Source organism: Girardinichthys multiradiatus, chromosome 13 (assembly GCF_021462225.1).
Source record: "Girardinichthys multiradiatus isolate DD_20200921_A chromosome 13, DD_fGirMul_XY1, whole genome shotgun sequence".
Taxonomy (NCBI): domain Eukaryota; kingdom Metazoa; phylum Chordata; class Actinopteri; order Cyprinodontiformes; family Goodeidae; genus Girardinichthys; species Girardinichthys multiradiatus.
This window is the reverse complement of record NC_061806.1, coordinates 34,775,456-34,800,671: the sequence shown is the minus strand read 5'-3', so window position 1 is coordinate 34,800,671 and position 25,216 is coordinate 34,775,456. Positions and strand designations below refer to the sequence as shown.

Below are 25,216 nucleotides of genomic sequence, written 5' to 3'. Positions count from 1 at the left end.
GTAAAAAAGCTCACTTTAACTGAAACTTGTAAATGTTTGGCTCTGTAAAAATATTGTATTTATATGCAAACACTCATAAAACAGTATTTGAATGAGACAGAATATTAAGTACCTAGAACAAATTTGGTTTGCACACTTGAGGGTGGCTGTTCTGTAAATCAAATCTCACAAACTTTATATAAGATATGTAACATATTAGTAATTAGTTTTGTAGTAGATCAGAATATATATATATATATATATTATGTGTGTGATGAGTTAATTCTATAGGTATGAATATTTATAGTGTGTATTTACTGTGTGTAGGATAACGTAAATAGAGATAGGATCAAATTTTCACTATGTAGGTTGACTAGCATGGCCGTTCGTCACATTATGAGGATTCTTTTCTTTATTCTTGTTTTGTTTTCTTTGTTAATATGTTTTGCTAAAATGTTCAAAAAAGCTTTGACTGATTGATTGATTGATTCATTCATTCATCATCTTATATTTTACTTTAATGTGTTTTTACGTTTGAAGTAAGAGGCAAGGCATGTACAAGGAACATACATTGGGACTTTCAGCATCCATTTTATCATACCCAGACAGTTGAAACCAGTCAGTGATATATTTCTGTCTAAGCAAGCTTCAGACACACCAGCCCCTGCAGCTTCAGTCAGTTGGGGTTAAATAATATAGAGCAGATGAATCACAAAGTGAACACAGGATGGCACCGTGGGTGAAGGGACTGTGAAGTAATCCAGGACCTCCCAAGATGTGACACTGGGTCTTATAGAGAGCCGCCACACTCCAATGGGCATCTATATTAGATTCAGGCAGCGACAGTGGGGCACATTGAAACCTGCTGCATGATGAAATCAATCCAGCTGAGTGAGATTTGAATAACCTGCAGGAAGTCGGACAAAGCAGAGCCAGCAGCTGACATGTGGCGGGTTTAGCTGGCTGTTAGCTGAACTACTGCACCGAGGAATTTTGATGGACAAGTTTACAGCTCCAAAGAAACTATATTGTCTATTTTTTGGGTGGGTTTTTATGAAGGCTTTTTTCTTCCCTTGGCCAAGTATAATTATTGAATGCGGGGATCTATAGTGTGGAATTTACTCTACTGCCTCAGGGGGTTTTACAATTGCATAAATTTACTGAGAATTACTAGTACAAGACCTACTGTTTGGCACGCACATGTACCGTATGTCGTTTTAAACTTGTAGACATGTAGAATGTTAAGTGCAAAGCTAAAGTGTGGTACTCTATTTTCTACTGTGCAACGTTAGAGTGACATCATACAAGGCAGAGTTTGAGGAATCCTCACAATCAGTAAAGTCTGACAACATTAAAGTTTCTCACCCACCTACAGTGAAGATGGAAACAATTTTAGACCAAGCTAAAGGTTTTTCTCCACATATTTTAACAGCAATAAGATATGTAGCTTGGTCTACGTGGAAACTTAATTACCTACCACTACTACTCACTACTTACTTGGAATGACATCAAGTTGAATGTAAACACCACTGGTATGAAGAAAAATAAGCTGACGTTAAAATAGATAATATTTAACCAAACCTGAACAACATGGGAGTGTTTAGTCAAGAAGTAATTCCCTGACAGGTGCACTTATACAATGCGTTCAATTACAACTCATACACTGGATTATGTATAGTCATAGTCAATAAATTAGAATAAGCATTCTGGTGAGGCTCGTTTGTCAGAGGAAATGTACCTTTTAAAAATATAAACCTTTAAGCCAGTATTAAACATAATTTTCATTTAGCCCACATTTCTGATTAGAAAAACCTTTATTTACTGGTCTGGTGTAATATTCTAATCTTAAAAGTCATCTTTTTAGTTGTTGTAAGCAGAAAGGCATAATAATTAACAGAAAGAAGGGCTTGAAAATGTCAGTCTGTGTGGAATTTATCAATAAAATGTGCTTGATGTAGTGATGGAGCCACAAAATAAATGACCTTTTCAATAATATTCAGATTTATTGAATGGGTCTGCATATTAAACAACTCCAAAGTGATTTAAACAATGATGATTTTAATTGAGAAAATCAAACCATACCTCCAGTAAGTCACATTCAGAAAAATTAAAAGCCGAATGATAGAGCAACGCTGGTATCTGTTTTTAAATGTCAATGGGAAGTGAGCACCTAGATCAGCATCTGTGGAAAGGTGGACATCAAAAGAAAAAAGCCATACTTTGTGATGAGGCCTTTTTTTAAAGCCCTCTTTATTTTAGGGTTTATGTCAAATAGGGCCCAAGTCAGGACTAATCAAAATTCTAAAAATAGTAATTTAATTATTGTTCACTATGTTTTGAACTTTTACTTTATGACTGTTGTCTGCTCTATAGGGGTAAGTACTACTTTGTTTGTGTGTGATATAAATGTTGACCTTAAAAATGGTGTCCTCTTTAAACTGCACTATATTATGACTTGATTAAATATGCCTGTGAATTTTGAACCAAACTTATGTTTTTCGGCGAGCTTTCTGTGTTGATAATAGCAGAACTGAGTGGGGTCGCTGGTGCAGATCAGGTTTTTACAGTCACACTGTGGTGTATTTGCCTTGTGTTTCATGAGTGTAAAAAGCTACAGCATCGTCCTTCTTTGCATTTAACATTGCAGAATGCATAGTTTGATCACCAGCTAAGTCAGGCCGCCACTGATGTTATGGACATGTTGAAAAACTTTGCAGCATGAGAGCTGTATACCACTGCTACAGGATTTACAACTGGTACTTAAATATCACAGCTGTCAGGATCTGGAGTCATCTGCTGCCTGCTATTAACACTGTTCCAACACTAGGTGCCGCCAGCAGGAGATTGCCAGAGACTACAGGTGTGGCTCATTGGTTCATCAGCTGGGAAGCATAAAGAGGATGGATTGCCAGCATTTCGTTGTCTGAGTGCTTTGCCCTCCGTGGTAATCTTTTGGCCAGCTCTGAAACCTGATTTTTTGTAAGTTTGATGGAAAGCGATTGTAAAGCTTTTTCTGAACTAGAAAAGAAAACACTAACTTCTTCCTGTTACCCGTTCCAGCTGTGATCTCTGGCTGATCGGACCTCGAACCAGACCTCTGTTGTTTTTTGCAGCTCCCTCCTGGACTAGAACTGAACCTGGCAGACTGAGGTCCTTTCCTGACTCTGTGCCTCTCCCTGGCGGATTCTACGTTCCCACCCCCACCAGTAAGAAACGTTGTCTTTTAGGCCTTATTCTGAGGTTCAGTCTCTAACCGTTTTTTCCCCCCTTGTTTCATTTAGTGATGGGGATTAGGTTCACCGCTCTTATAACTGCCTTGCTGAGTTTTCAATAAACTTCAACTAAACTGTTGTTTTCTGAGTGTCTCTGCATGTGGGTTAAATCGGCAATAAGAAACATGACAACAGCAATGAGTCATTATTAAGATTACTTAATCTCATGCAACACTATGCAGAAACTCTGTTTGCACTGAAGAAGATTTGCCTAGGGATATCCGCTGCTTCAAATAAAAGGGAAACAAACGGCATTACTTACTTTCTGATTGATTTGGCTAACAATTATTTAAGCACTTAAGGGCACTCGCATAGCATTTAAATTTCAGATACACATGGCCAGTTGATGCTATGCTATAAAGAAAATTAAATGAGACGGTGATGCTGTGGAGGCAAAAATGTAACCAACCCCATTCTGATGCTGTTGAACACAGCAAATTCACACCCTTCATTTTAATACACAAGCACAATCCAAACAAGTAGGGCTTTATATGCCACACATATACTTTAAAGGTATGATGGGGCTTGATGTTCCACAAAGTAAATTTTATTTCCACACTTTTAGACCACGAAACACACAATTTTCAACATGCCAACATACATGGCAACATAAGAAACAGTGTGACAGCAGCTAAAAATGTATTCGTAGAAACTAAAATAAAATTAACAAGAAAAAAAAGGATCAAATGAATTGTCCAAGGAGACTAATCTTATTGTGATTGTTATCTGGTTTTATTTATAAAGATGAGCTCAGGATAACAAATCAGACAGACATTATAAATAAATGCCTATGTACCAGAAAAGTATGAAAGAGTAGCAGTGTTTAGCATGGACTGCAGATTTCAAATCTCCTCTGCATTCAGTACACCTACCTTGCATTCAATCTTTATCTTCCTTAGTCTCTACAGCCAGAGATATTTTTGTAAATAGGTTAATATCACATTAATTAACCCAAGCAATGACAGCCTAGTCACTTTTTGGGTGTCCCTCTGTGCAGCCAAGTTTTAGATTAACTAGTGCTGCAGTAGGTTCTTTGTGAAAATGTATTTTCGCCTGAGATTTGGATTTGCCAAAAGCCTTCAATTCATTATTCATTTTTTTATACAGGTTTTTACTTGTGATGCAACAGTGGCTCAGTGGAAAGAGTACTCATCTTGCAATTTGAAAATTGTGGGTTTGATTCCACTTTCCTTCTGCCAAATCTCATTGTGCCCTGGGCAAGACACTTAGCCTCAAGATGTGAGTGTAATTAGGTGAATGTGCATTCAGTGTAAAGCGCTTTAAGTGGCTGGCATAAAGTCAGTCTATTTAGCATTTGCTTTTGTCTATATATCTCACATAATTCCTTTTCTTTTTTTCTACAATTCTGAATATCCATCCATCGAAGGAGATTCAGGGGGACTACAGACAATTACCCCATTAAAGCTGTAACTGGGTCAAAAACCATTCAATAGCCTAAGATTTTGTTTTAGCTTTCATGCTTTCAAATATGTAACTGAGACTCAGAGATTAATACAAATTAGGTTAACAAGTAGTAAATAGGGTTAGTGAAATGATTCATAAGCCCAAGATTAAAATAATCAAAAAAACAAATTGTTCATGTCATTATAATGTATATACAGAAATGTTTTCAATTAATTAAATGAATAGAATTGTAGTTTTTAAAGTTGGCTGCTACAAAGGTGACTATTCTCTCATTTACAAAAATGTTGGAACAACCTCTCTTTAAAAAAAAACAACAAAAAAAACAAGCAAGTATCCAACAAGCTGCACACACAGAAGCTGCATAAACCCCAAATAGATTCAGAAACCTTAGTAGAGTTAAAGCTGTAAGATTTCATTCCTTTATATTAAATATTTTAATATTAAATGGTAGAGATTAGTAAGTAACAATATTTAAGAGATCACTTTCTTAAATCATTTCCCAATTTCTTGATGTTATTAATATCACATCTACATGGATACTGTACATAAATTAAGTGGTTTTCATAATATTAGTCTCTGAGAAGGGATAAATCTATCTTGTTAACATCCTGTAATTTTTTTAATTCACCCTGCTTGTTAAATACAGATTTGTGGAACTGAACCTATAAAAACACTGATCAGAGTGCCTTTAAAATCTGGAGAAATTACTTGCAGAATGTGAGCAGCTTAACCAGCGCTCCGACTTGCCAGCACATTCTTCTTCAGGGGCGAGCGGGTCCTAACATCATTACAATTAAAAAGAGGTGGCTGCAAAGCTTACCAAGCATGAGTTTGTGTCTGATCCCCCAACTTTAGTTTATTTGGTGTATTTACATGTGTTGTTCATGCACTAATAGAGGAGAGTGTAATTAAAGAGGTGGTAAACAGGGCCACCATTTCTCAGACCTTCCCTCATCTCATTATTAATCATCTTATAATTTATCACTTTTAATAAATTGAAGGTTATAAATAAGTGGCAATAAGAGAACTTCAGGACCATGGCCAAAGTATTTTTGCTGAAACACACACTTTGGACCACTGAATGCCTAAATATTGATCTTTTTTTAGTGTAATCCTGATGGAATATATACACACTACCCGTCAAAAGTTTTAGATACACTTTCCCGCTTAATGGGGCTCTTTATTTTCATGACTATTCAAATTATAGATTCTCGCCAAAAGCAACAAAGCTAGGAATGAACAGACATGGAATTATAAAGTAAACAAAAAGTGTGAAATAACTCTAAACATTTTTGTATTTTAGATTCTTCAAAATAGCCATCCTTTGCTTTGATGACTGCTTTAATCTCTGGGTATTCTCTCCATGAACTTTATCAGGGTGTTCACCTGAAATGGTTTTCCAAAGAGTTTTGAAAGAACTTCACAGAGGTTCATTGAGAGACGGCCAAAGGTTAATAGTACAGTCATCACATCAAAGGGCGGCTAATTTAAGGACTCTAAAATATAACATATTTAAGGTTCCATACAGTATATGTTCATTCACTGTTTTGATGCCTTCGGTGAGAATCTACGTACATGTAAATAGTCAAAAACATAAAGAAAACCATTAAATGAGAAAGGTGTTCTAAAACTTTTGGCCGGTAGTGTATGTGACTTTGAGGTGCAGCATGTATTCTTTGGGAAGGAGACAAATGCTTTGGGGCTCTCCGATGGCAGTGGATTTCTGGCACAGAAGCCAATCTAAGGTATTATTTATATATATATATATATATATATATATATATAGATGAGGCATTAAAATTTTACCTTTGTTTTCGGTGTGAAAAATGGTGACTTATGTTAGTCACGTACCAGTTTAAAGTTAGTTAGTTAGTTTGAAATTGCATATCATTCTTATGGCTTTGGTGAACTAAATGGAAAGATCTCATGCAATGCAAATATGAAACAAAAAGAGGTGAAATGCTAGATGACTAATAACTATCTTTAATAAATGATAATTGGTAATGGTAAGTCTGAGAATAATTTGTTTGGTCCTTTTAAGACACAGACAACTCTTCCATTTAAAGCTGTTGTTATTTGATCTACCGGTCTAATGCCAGTAATCTAGGTGTAATCTTTGATGTTAGCAACAATTTGGTAAGTACATCAACTCCGTGGTTAAAAGCTCTTTCCTACAAATAGGAAATATTTCTGTGCTCAAATCAGTCTTATTTATTGATGACATCAAGGCAGTTGTCACCACATGAACCACTTCCAGATTAGACGATAGTATCTCTCTTTAACTTGGCAACACCTCAGTTGTCATGCCTGCAGCTTGTGCAGAATTCTGCTACCAGACTTTTAACTGTTATGCAGAAAAGAGCCTGTGGTTAACAACTCGTACTGGGAGAGGGAAAGCGGTAAAAGGCCTTTTGGATTGTCGTGGTTGCAGACTTTTTACTTAGACTTTTTCAATAACATTACATTACTTTAGAGAGATTCTAATGTATTCGATGCCTCCTCATATACAACATGTACCCTTAAGCATAGCAACAGCATGTCACATGCTGGAAATGTCTTTGGGAAATAAGATGTTTGTCAACCAGATGCATTCTCAGCTTTTCAAGTGTGTTTTTCTCCTTTTGAGCAATACTTGCCATGAGGCTATATGCGACCAGGTGCTTCATACTGTGATGCAGTGCAGTATAACTTGACCAGATATCGTCTGTCATCATAAGATGTGAGATGATGGGAAGCAGCATGACATCGTGGGTCATGATAGAACATGACATGTCATGGAAATGTCTCACCTGACATCTGTTATCTAACCTACAGGACCGCACAGCTTTATTATCTTGATACTTGGCATATCATCACACTCCAGGCCCAATCAATGATTAGTCGGTTCGTGTTCTGTTCAGGTTGACCTCAGCTTGAATTACAGCCCTCCATAAAGAAAATTCAGGCCTTAGGGAAAATAGCTATAATAATCTTGTTGAGACTTGTTTCAAATCAGCCTTAAACTGCAGAACAGATCAGATGAATTTGATTTCTAACCAACAAAAAGTCACCAAATGCTTGTGGTTATTCAACATGTTGAAAATAATCTGAGCAGTAAAAGTGAAAAGATATACAGACGAATGGATGAGCAGATGGACGGATGAAGAGACAGACAGTGAGTCAGTGCAGATAGAGGGAGATTAATTGGCTCAGTGACATTTTAGGAGCTTATTTTTTGACAGATTTTTCTTGAACAGTAATCTATCTTCTGGTTCATCCATTTGTCTGTATGTCTTTGTTCCTTCAAGAATCCATTTATCTATCTGTCCATCCTTTGTCTGACCTATCCCTCCATCTATTGATTCAGTTCTCAATCATTCTACCATCTCTGGCATCCTTCTGCTTCTCTCAACCTATTTATCTACATTTATATCTCTGTACTATTTGCATTTTTTATGGCTGTCTTTTCTTTTTTACAAACATTTGCTTCATATTTATAATAAAGTTATTGCAGGGAATTCTGATTCTGTATCTCCTGCTTAGTCAGATTTTTTATATTCTTTAAATTTCTTCCATTTCACACCTTGAAGTTTTTGTCAGTTTCATTTCTCTCAGATGAACTTTGTTTTGAAATTCATAATTTTTTAACCATGCAAGTCTAACTAAGCATTTTCTAACATTTTCTCCCATTTCCATGTTTTGTCTCATCAGTATGATGTTCTTTTCTTTCCGTCCTTTTAAATTCTTCTATTCATATGTTCAGCTCATTTGTTTAAGTCACAAGTCTCTATCATAAGTCCTAGGAAAGCCACCTTTAAAGTATAGTTTCCATCTGTGATGAACAGATTCTCTGTAGACATCACCAATGAGACAGTCTCTTATTTTATAGGGGTTTAAATTAAACAGCAATAAGAAATTTTTTTTCTGCAAAATTAAATAAATGCTTGCTTTAAAATCTGATACAAAATATGTGAAATCATTTTTTACACTTTTGACTCATTCACACTACCTACTTGACTCCTTACATCAGTTGAAGTCTACCTCTTTAATAACCTTGGCAGACTATTGTGTGTCTTTAGTTTTATTTTTAGTTTATTGCGACATGTTTAAGTAAGTAATGCTCCGACATTGGCTTTCTATGCATCTGAGGCGTGATTTTATCTCAAGTTAAGTTAGGCTGCAACTGATTTATTGCATGCTAAATTTCATGGTATGAGCGGTGCAACCCTTAAATGTCACAATACCAGACATACACAACACTATCAGGTCACTGGACTCCTATGCATTCCAATGACCTGATAATAAAATAAATCAATCCTATTTGTCTTCACTGATAAAGATTCTCTCATCTCAGCATGCCAAATGCTTCCAGTGTTCCAGCACAAAAACAGTTGATTTCTTTTATTAATTCAGCCAATGATTATTTGACCACATTTGGGCAGAATGTTCGTAGAACAGTCTATTTATAGAATAGTGTGAACAGTAGTTGTCTTGTAATCTGAAAGTCAGGGCAAAGGTCAATAACTCTGCATTTACGTCTGAGCACTCTAAATTTTAAAACCTTCATCTCAGCATATATGGCAAAATCAGAAACAGCATGACTGCAGATTAACATTAACTTTTGCAATGCTTCCAGTGAAATTGAGATTCCAATGGAATCTGACTTCCAAATTTATAATGAGGTCAGAGCAAAAATTCACATTAGTTATAACAAAGCACTGAAAAATAAGAAATAGCTATATTCAGGTTTGTTTGCTAAAATAGAATATAATAAATTAAATGTATTGTCATTATGAACTAGGGTACAAAGAAATTATTCAAGACAAAAGAGAAAAGAACACCAACAGTGCACTAAATTAAAATAAAATATAGGAATATGTACAATAAACATGCAGAAATGTACACAATCAGCATAAAATGTAAATAATATAAATACATGTAATAGCTTACACAATTAAAAGAAAGAAAGTCTGATTTTAAACAAGAATATTTAGAATATATATTTCTGTATTCAGCTTCAGTATTTACAGTTTTAAATGTTAAGGTTGGCAGAGCTCTAGAGAACATTTTGAGAAATGCAAATATTGGTAATCTAAATGATTCTCTTTGAAACATTTTCAGTTCTGTATTTTTTTGTTTAGAGTATAATCACACATTCTTTTCCCAGACGTTATTCAGATCTGACACTGTTGGGTCCTGTGATCTGAATGTAATAGACTGTTCTTTTACAACTCAGCCTCAGATTATCAATAGGCCAACACACTCGTGAACCATGCCACAACCCCTAGTCTTTTCCTGCCAAGCTTGTCAATACTGGATTTTTGGGTGTCTTGCAACTACGGCTACTTATATATAAAGTGTGCAACTGGCTGCAACAAAATCTAGATTCTTATTCTTATTCTGGCCATTTAAAATGTTTCTTAGCATTCTTGTTTCTTCATAATTTGTTTTTCAAATATGCTTGATCACAGAATTTCATCTGTACTTTCCAACTTTCCAAAGCTTGTTACAATTTGATGGTGGAATGACAATCAACAAAACTGCATTTTCTTGAACTACTTTAATTTATTTTTTCACTTCTCATTCCTTGTATAACAGATAGTTTATTTTCCCAGATATGCTCAACACATTATATTTTGCAGTACATGCTGGACATGGGTCTTTGTCACAGACAAACAAGAGGAGTCTTCTTTTTTCTTGTCACCCAATACGTAGTAATAATGGAGCTTTTTATGAAGACAGAGCAAAAAAAGCAGACAAAGGACTTCACCCTGCTGAAAACAAGAATATGCTTTTCACAAAGAGAAGGGGGTAGGTTGACATGCTTGGTTGCTGGGTTGGGTGCTTTTCTGACACTTGTGCATTCCCTATACATGTCTTATGCAAACATGACAATGGTTCATATACCTGATTTCTATGTTGAGGCTCTGCACAGATCTTATTCGGGCATATTTCAGCCTTAAGGCTACAACCCAGATCGAGACATAGATGTTTCAAAGACATTATTATTGTAGAATGCATGCGAGGAAAGAGTCACTATAGTTCTGTTTATTTTAGAGCTGCAAATCAAGAAAATAATAGTATACATGAAGATTTATTTACATATTGGTGCTGTACTGGTTGATGGAAACAAAAATGTGTTTCTAAACATTGAAGCTATATAGGCTGTGCACTACTGACAAGATGAAGTTAAGTTGTGAACTTGTCCTTGTAACACAGAGATGACACCGGTCTAACTGGATGTCTTTAGGGCAGATGAGGAAGTTTATATTCTGTTTGTTAAAAAAAGTAATTCAGTTCTACAGGAATGACAACAAAACAATAACCGGAGCTCATAATGAGACCTGAATTTGTAAATGTATTTTAGCAATGCAGAATGTAGCTCAGCTGGAGCATGTTAATAATTATAAGAATTCCAAATGTAGACAGAAGGCATGTTACTATTTATACTACAAACTGTGTATGTATTTAAACTGCTGATAAACATCTAAAAACACAATTTAGATTACTAAAATGTTAATGTTAGCTTAAATATTTTCCAAGTTTAGCCAAGATGTATTTGGACCATTTAGATATTTTTTAGATGTATTTTTTGCCATAAAATGCTAATTAGGAATGTTTAAAAAAAGCTCATAAATGAACCGCCATAACATTTTTAGATTGCAACTGTTAGTGTGAGTGTTAGCCGGAAAACCAATCTCTGTGTCATCAAGGTGAAGTTGCTGAAAGATTTGTCTTCTGCAGGTAGTGGCTGGTCATATCTAGAGCTTCACCATTAACCGAATTACGATTATCGTGTTGCAATATCAATGTGTGCCTTTCCACCCTTACAAAGGGTTGTTTGAATAATAACATACAAAGCAAACAAACAATAAAAAAATGTTCAGAAGTCTCAAATCGCGAGAAGTCTTTGGAGTGCAAGTCTAAGTCAAGTCTGAAGTCACTGTATGTGCGACTTAAGTGTGACTTGAGTAGGAGTCCCAAACTCAAGTCTCCATCTCTGGCATATACGCTGTATATGCATAAATTGTGTTTGGCCATTTGGAAGGCCATACACATCCTTAGGATACAGATTTTAGATCCCACACTTAAAAAAAAAAAAGCATTGAAAATGTAGGTTGATGTCAACTAATAGTCATTGTGGTATTCAGCAATGATATTTGTAGGTGCATATTTTTCTAATATTATGCAGCCCTAGTTGTTACCTCTTAACTGAGCCTAACTATTCTGAATTGTTTCTTTATAAATTAGCATTTTAGGAAATCATAAAAAACTGATTAAATCCATATCTTGGTAAATATCTAGGTTTGAATTTTGTTTACTTTTGCATTTTGCTGCACAGCATGACACAACATTTTTCCAGTTTTCTGTTTACTCTTACATAAAACAACAGGGAATGTTTGTTTATTAAGGTAAGGGTAAGGAAATGCCATCTTATCTGCTTGGAAACAATAAAATACAGCAGACACAAAAGTCTGATAGAGACAGAGTGGAGTCTTTGTGCATTCTGTGTATTCTATAGTATTCTAACAAGATAAAGAAGAAAAAAAACACATATTTAGTCGTAATTGAAATACATTTGTATGCTCTTGCAAACAGATACAAATATTGTGCCTTTTGTTTCCAAGATTCTCTGATGTTGTCCTGGAATGACAGAGAATTGATAAAACTTAGTGTAAAAACAGCCCTTTCGAAAATATGTGCAAACAACAAAGCCCAGAAAGATAAGAGTGGAATAGGCCACAGGGAGGAAAGGGTTTAGATAAGAGAAGCAGGAATGGGCTTAAATACTAATTAAAAGGGGTAAATATTTAGAAAAGGAGTTGTTTTTAAGTCTTTGGCTTGACGAAGCTTTGCAAAGTCTTAAAGTCTGTAAGGTCCTCTTAACCCCTCAACCCGGCACTCTTGCCGGCAACAATGAGGATCCATATGCCTCAGACGATGTGCTGACGAACCAACAGGGTGAAGGCTCGTTGAAATGACAGCTGGGGCTGCATGGATTAGCTAAATGCAGCTAAAACCACTGTCAAAGATTGTCTGGACTGAGCAGCTATCCGTTCCCAAACTGTTGGCCGTAATCCCTATAGTCTAGATTAAGCTCCAACTTGGCTCCGGAAAAACCGCATAACAAAAGTCTCTAATCCTCAGACTCGTATCATATTTAATGTTCTTAAACACTAGCATATTGCCCTATTTCAGCTTGAAGACATATCCATCCTGGGACATGCTGCGTTTGTCTTAACCCTTTGATACAATCAGTAAAAGAACATTAGCAGCAAATATAGGTTGCTATATGATGTTAGGTTACTGTATTTTTATGAATACAGCAGTTCAGAAAAGTTTCATAATGCATGGACAGTATCATTTCGGCATAAGGTTGTGCTGGTGAAAACAGTCCACAAACAAAATGGATTTGGTGTGAACAATTGCATATAATTCAACACAATTTATCCATAAAAAGTCAAAAGTCAAGTTTCCTGTAGGAATTTGGTTTTACAAGAATACCTGTATTTGAAGGAGAAGACCACAAGACCCCAAGACAAATGTGAAATAGGTCCTCTATCAGCTAATTGTTTGGCAAATTAATTAAGCAAATAGTAGGTTAGAGACAATATTTCAGAGGTCTAGATTCTCATTTTCACTCTCAGTGACACTTTTCTGACTCCCAAATCCCCTTTACTATCTTAGCCTCAGAGATTTATGGGAGATGTCCGACCATGGAGCATCACAGCCACCCTGCGGGATTTTAAAGCTTAGTGAAGAAATGTTAACAGCACCTTAAGTGTCTCTCAGAGGGACAGCAAGGTTAAACCCAGGAAAATCTCTGCAGGATATGTGGCTTTTGATCCCACAGGGCAGCGCAGAGGTCCCATCATTCGGACTGCGATCTGACAGCCAGAGGTCAAAGGTTTAGATCCATCGCGGCTCTCCTCCCTCGTCTTGACGACCGGGCTCCATGCTGCCGCAACTAATAACTGTCAGCTCTTATATCACAGCACTGCTGATGATTCAGCGGAAGCCTCACACCACGTTAACAGGAAGACAAATGAGACTGTAAAAAGAGATTTAAGAACAGTTTTATTGCAGCAGAGATGCACTGAAGTGATAAGCAAACTTACACTAGCAGAAGCAGCTCAGTAAAACGTTTTACATATCTTTTTATTGAGTAATTAATGACTAATTAAAGAGTTCTGCTATTAAAACTTCTATTATTACTTGCATTTAATTTTTTTAGTTTAACTGACTCAGTTAAAAAAGAAACTATTTGACATTATTCACAGTTATAGACAGCTGCAAGAAGTCAGCCAGCTCTGTCCTCACTGAAATTATCCAGAGAAAAGGGTGCAGGTAAAACTCAACTCATGTAAAGTTTTGCTACATAATGCTACATGTACATAATTTTGCAAGATTTTAAAATTCTACCAATGGTATTAACTTATTGGGCAACTGTAGATATCAGTGTTGTTTATTTTCACATCAACTCTTTAACTTCCATTTACTATTTTACACAAATGAAAAATGGATTAAAGGTTTTGACTATTTACGTTCTCTTTGTGCACAAAGAACATAAAGGGATTACGCCTCCTTAGCATATAAAAAGCCAGCCTCAAAACATTTTTTTTACTGGGAAATTCTACAATACAAAGAGGCACTTAGTTCAAAAATACACAATCCAAACATAAAACTTCGCTGTGTGTGTAGGGCAACACACCCATAGTGAAAAAAGTCTACAAATGACAGATTTTAGTATCCTTGCAGTGAGACCAATCAAGTTTGCATGTTTGATAATGAGGTGTTTATTTTGGAGCATTTAATTCTGTACTTTAGCCAAACTTAAATTGTACTAAAAGGACAGTTTAAACTGTATTGCATTTATTAGATGTTCTTTGTTAAAGTTGAACTACTTTAAGATCATTTAGGGGTGGGAGGGCTTTGTAGGGTGGAGCGAGAGACTAGAACCATCGTGATTTTCATACAGTACAGCGACTGGCACCTTATCTTCTGGACAACTGGCTTTGTGCTGATTTTGGCTGTTTACACTTAGTCTGAAGGAAAGATTAGCGATCTGATCCTTTAAATGGTTGATCAACAATTATGTTTGAAAGAGTCTTCAGTCACACAGATCCTTATCGATGTCTCGGGTAGATTAGTGTAGAAGTCTACTTGTCAAAGGTGCAGTGTTGTGATTCACTCACAAATACGTGAAAAAGCTTACAGAAAACACAAACTTTGCTAATGTCCAAACAAATGCTTTCCCAAAAGACCACAAACTCAGGTGCAAAGAGGAAAATCTTCTGCAGCCTTTTTGTGTGAACAAAATAATTCACAAACTTTTAAATATAGACTGATGAAAGACCACTGTACTTAAAACAAACCTTCAAAATATTGGTATATGTAACCAGGTCCTGACATTTAAGTGTATTGTGCTGAGGTGTCATTGGAAAAAAAATTATATCTTCTGTCAGTATGTATTTGAAGCCACTAAATGGGTGAACAGACTGTAAAGTGTTTTGTAAAAACCAAGTAAGCTAAAAAGGTGCATCACCCTTCAGAACATTCACAAATGTGGTAAAGATGTTCAAAAACAAATTCTTTTTTACTGCAGTCGTAAATGTTGCGCAAGAAATTTAGAAACTTCTAACATCTGAGTACATTTATTTAGTATGATCAAAACAAACATCCACATTATGAAATAACTTAATGAGCCTAGATCACCGGTGCTGAAGTTCCTCGCACTACTAACAAAGTACAGCAAATAAATGTAACTGAAGCTGTTTTTTTAATTTTTATTTTTATGTTGCTTTCTTTAAGTTGACCAGTGTGTGTAGGAACTTTGAATTAGCACTTACCTGCCTTCAATATCTTACCACTAGTCTCAGGAAGCATGGTAACAAATGTAAAGTAACATAAAATCAAATAAAAACAAATCTCTGAAACTCGCTGTTAGAGAACTGCAGCAAGTTTGCCATCTTGGGATCGCCAAATTTCCATATCCAACAACATAAAACCTGGAGTTCTTAAAGAGTTTTTTACAAAATCTATTTAATTGACTTAGTAGTTGAACTGCAGCTTTCTCTGAAGTCTAGAGGATCTGCTTAAATATTTAATTCAACAGTCTCTGGCCCTAATGCTAGAAAAATACTGCTTATTAAACTCATTATTTTTGTAATGCACTGGTTATGAAAGGCATACATAAATGGCAGTAAACATTGTTGAGTATAAGAAAAAAAGACCAGTTTGGGATTATGACCTTCTTGAATATTAATGCTAAACAAAATTGTTGTAAAGTAATTTTAAAAGGCAAAACCACCACTGAAAATGGACACAGATGAGCACAAAATGGGACAAACATGCCACCAAAAAGACATTAAACAACTGCAAACAAATGCAGAAAAAACACAAGAATTCACAAGGCAAAAACAGATAATTTAATGCCTTCATTTTTTAAGTTTAATAGAATGAGTAATAGAATCAGTACTCTGAAAAAGTGTAATATTTAAAACATGATATCATAAATATAATGTGGAACACTGCTGAGTCTCTGGAAAGATTTTGACCCTGAAAAGAAAACGTCGAGTTAGCAGATTTCCTGTGCCAGGATGCTGCTGTGTCAAATTATATTAGCAAATCTTTGTCAGTGTGTTTGGTTTATTGATTTTTATGTTGCTGTGTTAATGTAAGTGTGGGAATATTTTTGTCCCCATATAAAACACTGCTGTGCAAAACATCAATGCGTATCCAAAAATCTGAAGTTTCAAACATTAAGTCACAAATCTTTCCTTTTTGTGGACAAAGGATTTAAATAGAAGTGTCTTTTTTCCATGTTTCCTCTTAGTGGGTGTCACCACTTAGTGAGAACAAAAAGAGAAAACATTTTATTGATAAAATAATTAAGGACCGCTCTGACTTTTTACATGCTGGTTTAAATAACTATATCTTTAGTCATTCCTTTGAGCTGTAAATTAAGCTTTAACCATGAGGGCCTCATGAGGAGCAATGGGTCAGACTCACAGACATGTGCAAATAACATAAAGTGGGACCCTTCTGCTTGTTCCTCGGATATCCACTACTATCTCTACTGACATGATAGAATCACAGTCTTTGCACATTTGCTTGCTGTAAATCCACCATGTCACAAAGCTAATCTACTGGATTGATATAATCTCTCCGTGGACTTTATTAGGATAGAGTAAACTCATTAACCTGTTAAAGAGACCACTTTAAGATTATTCAAGCTTTGTAACCATCACAATTTGGGTACACTGTGGTCCTAAAGGAATAAACATGGTCAGCGACAATATATAGGTGGGCTATGACATTTAAACAATGCTTAGTGGTCAGTAAGAGACCAAAATGTGTCATACAAATATTGATCCATGCTTTCATGTTTATGGCATATTCTAACCCCACCATTTAAATTTCCCAGCTAGAATAAATACCAATTAGACAAGGTTATGGTTTTCTAGCTGTTACTGTTTTATTTATATGGTGTGAAGAATGGTGCTATAGTTAGGCCTAAATTCTAGTTTAGTCCAAAATTAATCATGCTACTGGCCGAGAGAGGTTAAAGAAATGTTTTAACTTAACTAATATGCTGGTTCTCACTAGATCTAATATTAATGTCTTGAAATATCCCAGCCAGAGTCCTGAACTGAATGTGACAGCAAATTGTTGGTAGGAGCTTAAGATTAGAGTGATGGCAAGCAAACTTTCCAACCTTAAAGACTTAAAAATAAATTGTAAAAATACCAGTGGAAAAGCTGGCCTTTTGCTTTTCAGCCCATCTGCTTCAAGGATCGATGTGTTATGCATTTGGAGATGGCATTCCACTTAAATTTTGTGTAACAAAATGATGTCTAACATCTCAAATTTTCCTTTGTATTTTCCTCTGACCTGTGTCATCCACGAGGTATTTTGAACTGCTGCTCACTGGATATTTTCTCTTTTGTGCACTATTCTTGGTAAACCCAAGAGATGGTTGTGCATGAAAATCCCAGTAAATCAGCAATTTCAGTAATACTCACTCCAGCCTGTCTGGTACCAACAAATGGAAAAATTCAAAGACACTAAAAACTCTTCTCTTCCCCATTCTGATGGTCCGTTTGAAGTTTAGCCAGCCACCATCATCACATCTAATGGCCTGAATGTGTCGAGTTGCTGCCATGTGACTGGCTGATTCACTATTGGGTTGACAAACAACTCAACAGGTGTACCTAATAAAGTGACCATTGAGTGTAGAGGCAAAGCTTTGCATTAACTGCCCATCCTCCATAAGAGAGGGTGATGAAGAAATAACAGCTTCTCTTCACCTCATCTTTAGGTGCTAATTTAAACTATTTGATGAATAGATTAAAATATAATTCCATTGTTAATATTTGTGTCAAATATAATAGCATGAGTTTTGTCTTTTATTGATATTGTTCTGTTCTTTCTGAACACAATTAACAAACACATATGAACATCCTCTGTTTCCAAAACTGTGTTTCCATTATGTTTCCAAACCCCCAATCTCCCCTGGACTGTTTATTTTTATGTAAATTTGCTCTGCTACTCCTCCTCCTATTACGGAGTGTGTGAAGGGAAAAAAAGACTCCCCAAAAACACAAATGCCATGACTTTTAAAAATAAAACAAGAAACGATTCTTTAACAGATTGTTACTCCCTATAACCTTTTTAAAGTCAATCGAAAATCTGTACAAAGGTGTAATTATTACAGGTTTTAGATTAATTTCAAGAATGCAGACTTTTGCTTTTACATGCTCAACCGGATGTGTTACAGCTGTAACTTTTGATCTTTTTTAACATTGGGTACAGTCCGAAATAGCATTAAAGCTGTCCAGATTTGGAGAAAATATACAACATTAACAGGTTTTATAAATTAAACCAGATATATTCATTGGCAATAATGCTGAAATAAAACAGAACAGGGTGCTTCTTTTCATTTAACCTTAAATGTTGGTAACAGTCCACATTTTTTGTGATTAATTTTATTTACTGAATGTTTAAACTCCATAAAGTATTTAGACATAAATGGTTCAAAACTTTAAAATATGAAGACATTAGAGACTGTTAATTCTACTCTAAACTGGTTTTGCAAATCTAAATCTGAATCTGATATATTTTCAAACATTTATTCTAAATTTGTGAATCAAATGCATTTAATTACATTTATAAAGTTGTATTTGAAAATAAACAACTTCCGTGTGACTTCATTGTGAATTCATTGTGCCAGGAGTGAGTCATAAAAAGTTGTAATATACATTCCCCTAGAATCTTCTGGGTTTTTTGCCTCTCAGACTCTGGTTGTTTCTGCCATCTGCATCCTCATCTCAAGGTGACTACAACAAAAGCTGCTGCTGTGAAAACACACACATGAGGACACACATGCCAAACACTGCAAGCACAATGGTTTGCAATCTGATGAGAATTAAGATAACAACACACACAACTTTACACTCAAGCACTCATACAAACACAACAGCGCACATAAACAGATTTGAATCTAAAATATGATTTGAATAATGAGGTCTCGTCTCTCTTATTTTCCCGCACGCAGCAGCTTGAAATTGATTTGCATTAGGAACATAACACTCATAGCCACAAACAACAGATAGGAATTAAGATAGAATAGATCTTTTTCTGACACGAAGATTAAATCAAGTGTGGAATTGTGATAGAATGACACTCCCTCTTGCTGTTTTATTGTGCATTGTGTTGTGTTAGCAACAATGTCACAACATTAAAATGATATTCAGAATGAGGAGGATGCAAAGAAGACAAAGGTAATAAACACGGAAAGGAAGAGAAGATTTGGATGTGGGGAAGTGATGCAAGAATAAAGGAGGAAAGGACAAAGCTGGAAAGAACGAGGATTAAGGGAATGAAGGTGCAGCGACGGGAGGTGTGATGAGATCCGTTTCCTGAATATTCAATGAGCTGGATGGCAGGCTTGAAGGAAGATGTGGTGTAATCAACGCTCTGTTAGTGACGACGAACAAAGACAATCTAAATGATAAATGTGATCGCTGTAGCTGAAATGTGAAACTTTGTCCAGCTCATTATTCAGATTTTATTGTGGTTGCTTGTTTGTGTTTCAGGTACCCACAGCGCAATGATTTAAGCAATTCTTTGTCAAAACAAGTGGTGGAAAATAATGTGAATTGTGATTGAACTCTGGGAAATGTTGCACTCCAAAGGGTCAGGAAGATTAGAAAATGACGGCATTACAGAAGGAATCCTGGAAGGTTTGGGTTGTCTCTGGTTGTTTTCTCCTTCCTTTTCTCTCCCCTCCACTTCCATAGTTGTTCCTATAGTTTTGGAACATCTCAAGGGTAGAGCCTTCAGTCACCCTGCACATCAGATCTACACCTACTCATCAGTCCCTGTGCCTTCAATGTAATGTATTGCATGTGATGGACCAACACCAAGTAGTACATAATTGTAATGTTTCCACTCCACGATAGAGGGTTTTAAAATTATTTCCTCCAGGTTGGGAGTCAGTCAGTCTCTGCCTCAGGTGGAGGACTTCATGTATCCTGATGTCAGTAAGCCCTGAGCCTAAAGGCAAAGCTCTTGATTTACTGGTCGGTCTCATCCTTTTAAGGTTTTTAGGGCATGTCTCACTGGGAGGAAACCCAGCTCAAAACCTGCTGGGGGGGGGGGGGGTTGGATGGCAGGATAAAAGTCTTATAGACCTTAAAAGCATGTAAAAGCATGTTGAGCATTCCCTCTGTAAAACAGCTGTAGGTAAGTCTTGGTTTTGGTTTGGCCTCACCCTCATGGGTCCTTCTTCATGGCTGTTGTCCTGCTGGAGGTTGAGACTCCATCCCAGTTTCAGGTATTTTGCTGCTTCTAAAAAGTTTTCTTTCACGATTGCTTTACATTTAGCTCCATCCATCTTCTCGTCATCTCTGACCAGTTTCCTTGTAATTGACGAAGAATAACATCCGCACTGCATGATGCTCCCAATACCATGTTCAGGTTACCTTCTTGCACATATTTGCTTTGCACCCTATATTTCCATCAAAGCCTGAAAAGCCTCATCTGAGCCGTAGACCTCTGCAGCTCCTTTAGAGTAACCCACGGCATCTTGGCTGCTTTTTTGAATAATGCTTTCCTTTCCTCATCTTGGTAAGTTTGCAGTGGTGCCATACTCTTTTCATTTTCGGATGATGGGTTGAAGATACTCAGAACTTGGAATATTGTTTTATAACCAAACCCTGCTTCAAAACATCTTTACGACTTTATCCCTGAGCCATCTGCTGTGTTCCTTGATCTTCGTGATGTTTATGGTTAACCAATACTCTATAACAAACCTCTGTGGCAGAACAGTTGTATTTACACTGAGATTAAAGTACACCACTGTGGACTCTATTTACTAATTAGGGGATTTCTGAAGGCAACTCAATGCATTGCATTTTAGTTTTGGGTATCCAAGTAAAGGGGTTTAAAAACAAATGCATGCCAAACTTTTTGGATTTTTATTTTTTTAAATCTTAAAAATTATTTTTCAGCTCCAGGAAAAATTCCTACTTTCCTACTTTCCTAGTCCAGTAATAAGTATGCAATACTTAATATGTCCATATCCATAATACTTAAGAAACTCCCATGAAATAAGAGATTTATGGTTGTGACGTGTCAAAATGTTGAAAAGTTGAAAGGGTAACAATACTTTTCCAAGTGCTAAGCATTCCACCCACCTCCAATTACTCACCTGGAGACCTACCACCATTTGTGGATGTATCTGCTGGTCCTGTTTGCACAACTGTCACCTTTTGAACTATATCTGACAACCTCTTCTGGTCAGACAATCACATTCCTCTTTACTCACCTGCCTGTCTGCCATCCTTCTCTCACTCATCTCTATCAAAGAATTTATACCACCTCCAAGTGGCATTAATTTATTTCCCTAGTTAGGACTTAATAGACCTGATGCATATCTTTAAATAAGAAACAGTTTTAAAAATTGTACAGAGAAGGGCTACTGCTGTTATAAAGGCAAAGCGGATTTTTTTCCTTTATTCCCCCTGTCACATGTTTGTCAGGAGGACTAGCGGTCTTGGAGGTGGGACCCAAGAATGGTTGAAAAAAAAAGAGCAGGCTCTGAAAAAATCCGTTTGAAACTGCTTTAATCTTTTTGATGCAGCAAAGTAACCAAACCACACCACCAGCAACAACCCGGACATTGACAGACATACTACTTAAATAGAGGTGAAACTAAATTGGGAAAAACCATTTAAAGGGACACACAACTGCAAAAAGGATAAACAAACAAGAATATTTACATTAAATGAACAGCTAATAAAATAAATTACAGATCAAGACAAAACAGAAAATATTTTAATTTAATCCCAATAAGTACTCCAAACTTGACATAGAAAACATATGTGAAACCAAACTCCCTTCCCATTCCCTGATGGTGCGTCCCAGAACCAATAAATGTGCTCAAGCCCCCGGGGAATGTTTTGCCTGTGCACACCTGCTGGGAAAGGGAAATGGCAGGGCTAAGTACTCAAATTGAACTTTCATATGTTTTCCTTTAATGCAATTAAAATTTAACAATCATTTATTATCTTGAAAAGATCATTTAATTTACCTTTACAGAAAAACCAAGATAAGGCCTGCTAAAGAAGCCACACCCCAAACAAATTGTTTGCACCCAAAATAACCAAAATAAACTGAATTGCAAAACAAGATATTGTTTAACTGTGTTGTCTTTCACCAACAAATATAAATATACATGTAACAATGGCTCATTGTTACACCCCCTTTATTGCACCTTGTATGAGTCCATATTAATACACACATTTAATTTTTGGGGTGTGCCGAATCATCCGTACTAAATAGACCAAAAACCTTTGTGTGATTTTATCCACCCTTTGAGCTAAAAAAGAGTCAGAGTTGAATGCACAAGATCTAATTTATGAACTGGAAATTAAAATATTTCAAGAATTTTGATCTTTATCTTTTTAGTACATGTTTGAGTGTCCATGTCTAAAAATGTAAAGCTATTAAATGAATACATACTGTGCGTGAATGAAAAAAGCTTTAATATTTTTTTTGCCATGCACAGACCAACAATCCTTCACACATCGTCAACATGATCATGGTTGTACATCTCAAAGTCAGCAACAGCAGCAAACTTGTCTGTAACGTTTGTAAGCTTGAAATGTGTTTGTGTTCTATAGGAAGTCTTAGCTCATTCTGTTCAGGCGATATGTTGCAGTGTTAAGTGTCATGTTTGCTGAGCTGTTGAACACCATGCAGGTGCTGCAGAAATCAGGTACATGATGTTTATTCGAAGAGCAACCTGTACACGATTTCTTCAGCAAGTGGATCACTTTCTGTCTGACTGTAATCCATCAGAGATCTCAATGTGTAAATGGGGGACTATAACACCATATATATTAGGCTGTAGGGAGCAGCATAGCTTTCTTGATCAGCTAAAGCATCATGAGCGTTTTTCTAAATATTGTTGGAGTTATTTGTGCTGTTACTATGATAAGACAAAGACATATATAGACTCAAACATTTGTGAAACTGTTTATTTGTATATCTTGATTGCTTGTACTGTCATTATGTCTTCTGTTATCTTCAGATAACATTGTAAGGTGCACAATATTTATAAAGACTGAACTAATCTTAAAATGGCCTCAAAAAACATTTTACCAACCTTGTATAACTTTGCTGACTGACAAAGTCAAAAACACAAGACTGCCAAACTTAAAGGCAAAAGTCAAAACAACAAAAAACAATCTTTATTTTTTTATTTCAAAAAATTATGATTAATGAACAAGAACAAAGTATAGTTGAACAAGTAGGTGAATAGAAAATTTATAATTTTGGAGGGCCCACAGTAATTTACTAGAGTAGACATTACTAGAGTAAAGGCAGTGGCCATTAGTTAAGGAAATTACATTTTTAATATGTACACCAAACAAACAAGCAACATATCTTGAATATTTTTTAAAGATCTTTGTAGCACTAGTGGTCTTTATTTTTTCTTTGGTTATTTTTTGAAATTTAACCGAACCCTGGACAGTTCTGTCAAGGACTGAAGCCTCCAAATGCTGAAGCTCTAGCACTATACCATACACATCGTCCCACATATTTTGAAATTTGATATATATCTTCAGTTCCAGGTCCAAGACGGAAACCCAGAGTCTGAGTTCGCCCTGGCATCTCTTGCAGTGGACTGTGCCATAAGAACCTTGATGCCCATCTTGATCCGATGTCTAAATCACCTCAATGGCTGCAGGGAACAACTGCTTAATTAAAACAGCAAGACATCTGACCCGGTTACAAATGGGTGCTGGTCATTTCACACTTGCACTGGTGTGCCATTGTACCTTTGTATATTTGTTTGTTCTTTACCCAACTTTTTCAGGTGTGAAATGGAGCTGTCTGCCACAAGAAGTTTCTATCTAACTTTGCATCCATTTATGCCTGTCAGGGGGATGTTTTGTACCCACTTTGACATCATGTATGTAATTTAATTTTATTTAGTCTGTTTACAGTCTAGTATACTATAAATGTGGTTTTGGAAATTAAATAAATATGTACCTGTCACAGTCTGTTGTTCAACCTGCCTGTTACTAATGTTCTCTCACCCCTAAGAGGCGCTGGAGCTGCAGACCGGAGTGTTGACAGGTGTACGTCGTTGCTTCATCAGCTGGAGGACTATATGAGGGTGGTTCGCTGGCTTTTCTACGCCTGAGTGTTTTTCCTACCGCTGTTCACGCCAAGCTGGGGGTTCCACCTGAACCCACCTCCTGTCAAGACTGGAATCTGCTGCTGCCCTTGCGAGTCCTCCAGCTGGAAGCGCAACCTGTCCACCACTTTGTTACCTGGAACATCAGATCGCTCCAATCGTTTCCGTGCAGGCACTACCACAGACTTGAACCGGCTTCTCCCCCTGGCGGATCGATCGCCTTCCGGAAAGTGAGCATAGGTCTTTGCTTGAATATTCCATTCTGTTCCTCCGCTCACCTCTGTTCTTCTTTTGCAGTCTGTCTCCTGATCGCTCTGCCCACCTCGTTCCTGAGTCGAAAAGAAATAAAAGAAAAACTTAATTTACTCTTCTCTGTCTGAGTGTCCTCTGCATGTGGGTCAAGTCAGCCTTAAAAACTATGACAGTAGCAGCAGGAGTTTACTAAGAGCTACTTTGGTTTATTCAAGGGTTCATAATCTGCCTTAGATTGTAAAAGTCAGAAACAATTAAAAACATAACACAATAACTAAAATAAGAAAATAAATGCAAGTTCACTTGTTTTTACGGGTACGAAATAGTAGTAGGTAAAGGCAAAATGGCAACCCAGAGGTACAATGAATTTGTCAAGAGATGAACCAATATCCAACCAGTTTACGTATGGCTCTTTGCTCTGATTGTTTTTTAGCAGTAAAAGCATATTTTTTACGTAGTTCACCCAATCTGTACATTAGATGTTTCATATGTAAGTCTAGACCAAGTGTGCTGTTTGGCATCTGTCCAGCTCCAGCCCATCAACATTTATCAACCTTTACTGATAAAATGACTTACCTCAATCCAATAACCACTTTTG

The 25,216-nt window shown here is 36.3% G+C and overlaps 1 long non-coding RNA gene across 1 annotated transcript; it reads left to right on the top strand.

Moving 5' to 3' along the window:
• Positions 1–2,900: 2,900 nt before the first annotated feature.
• On the top strand, positions 2,901–24,732 carry LOC124879909. Its single transcript, XR_007041155.1, has 5 exons — positions 2,901–2,958; positions 3,040–3,185; positions 23,792–24,138; positions 24,273–24,596; positions 24,664–24,732. It is a non-coding gene; the product is annotated as an uncharacterized LOC124879909 (long non-coding RNA).
• Positions 24,733–25,216: the final 484 nt, after the last annotated feature.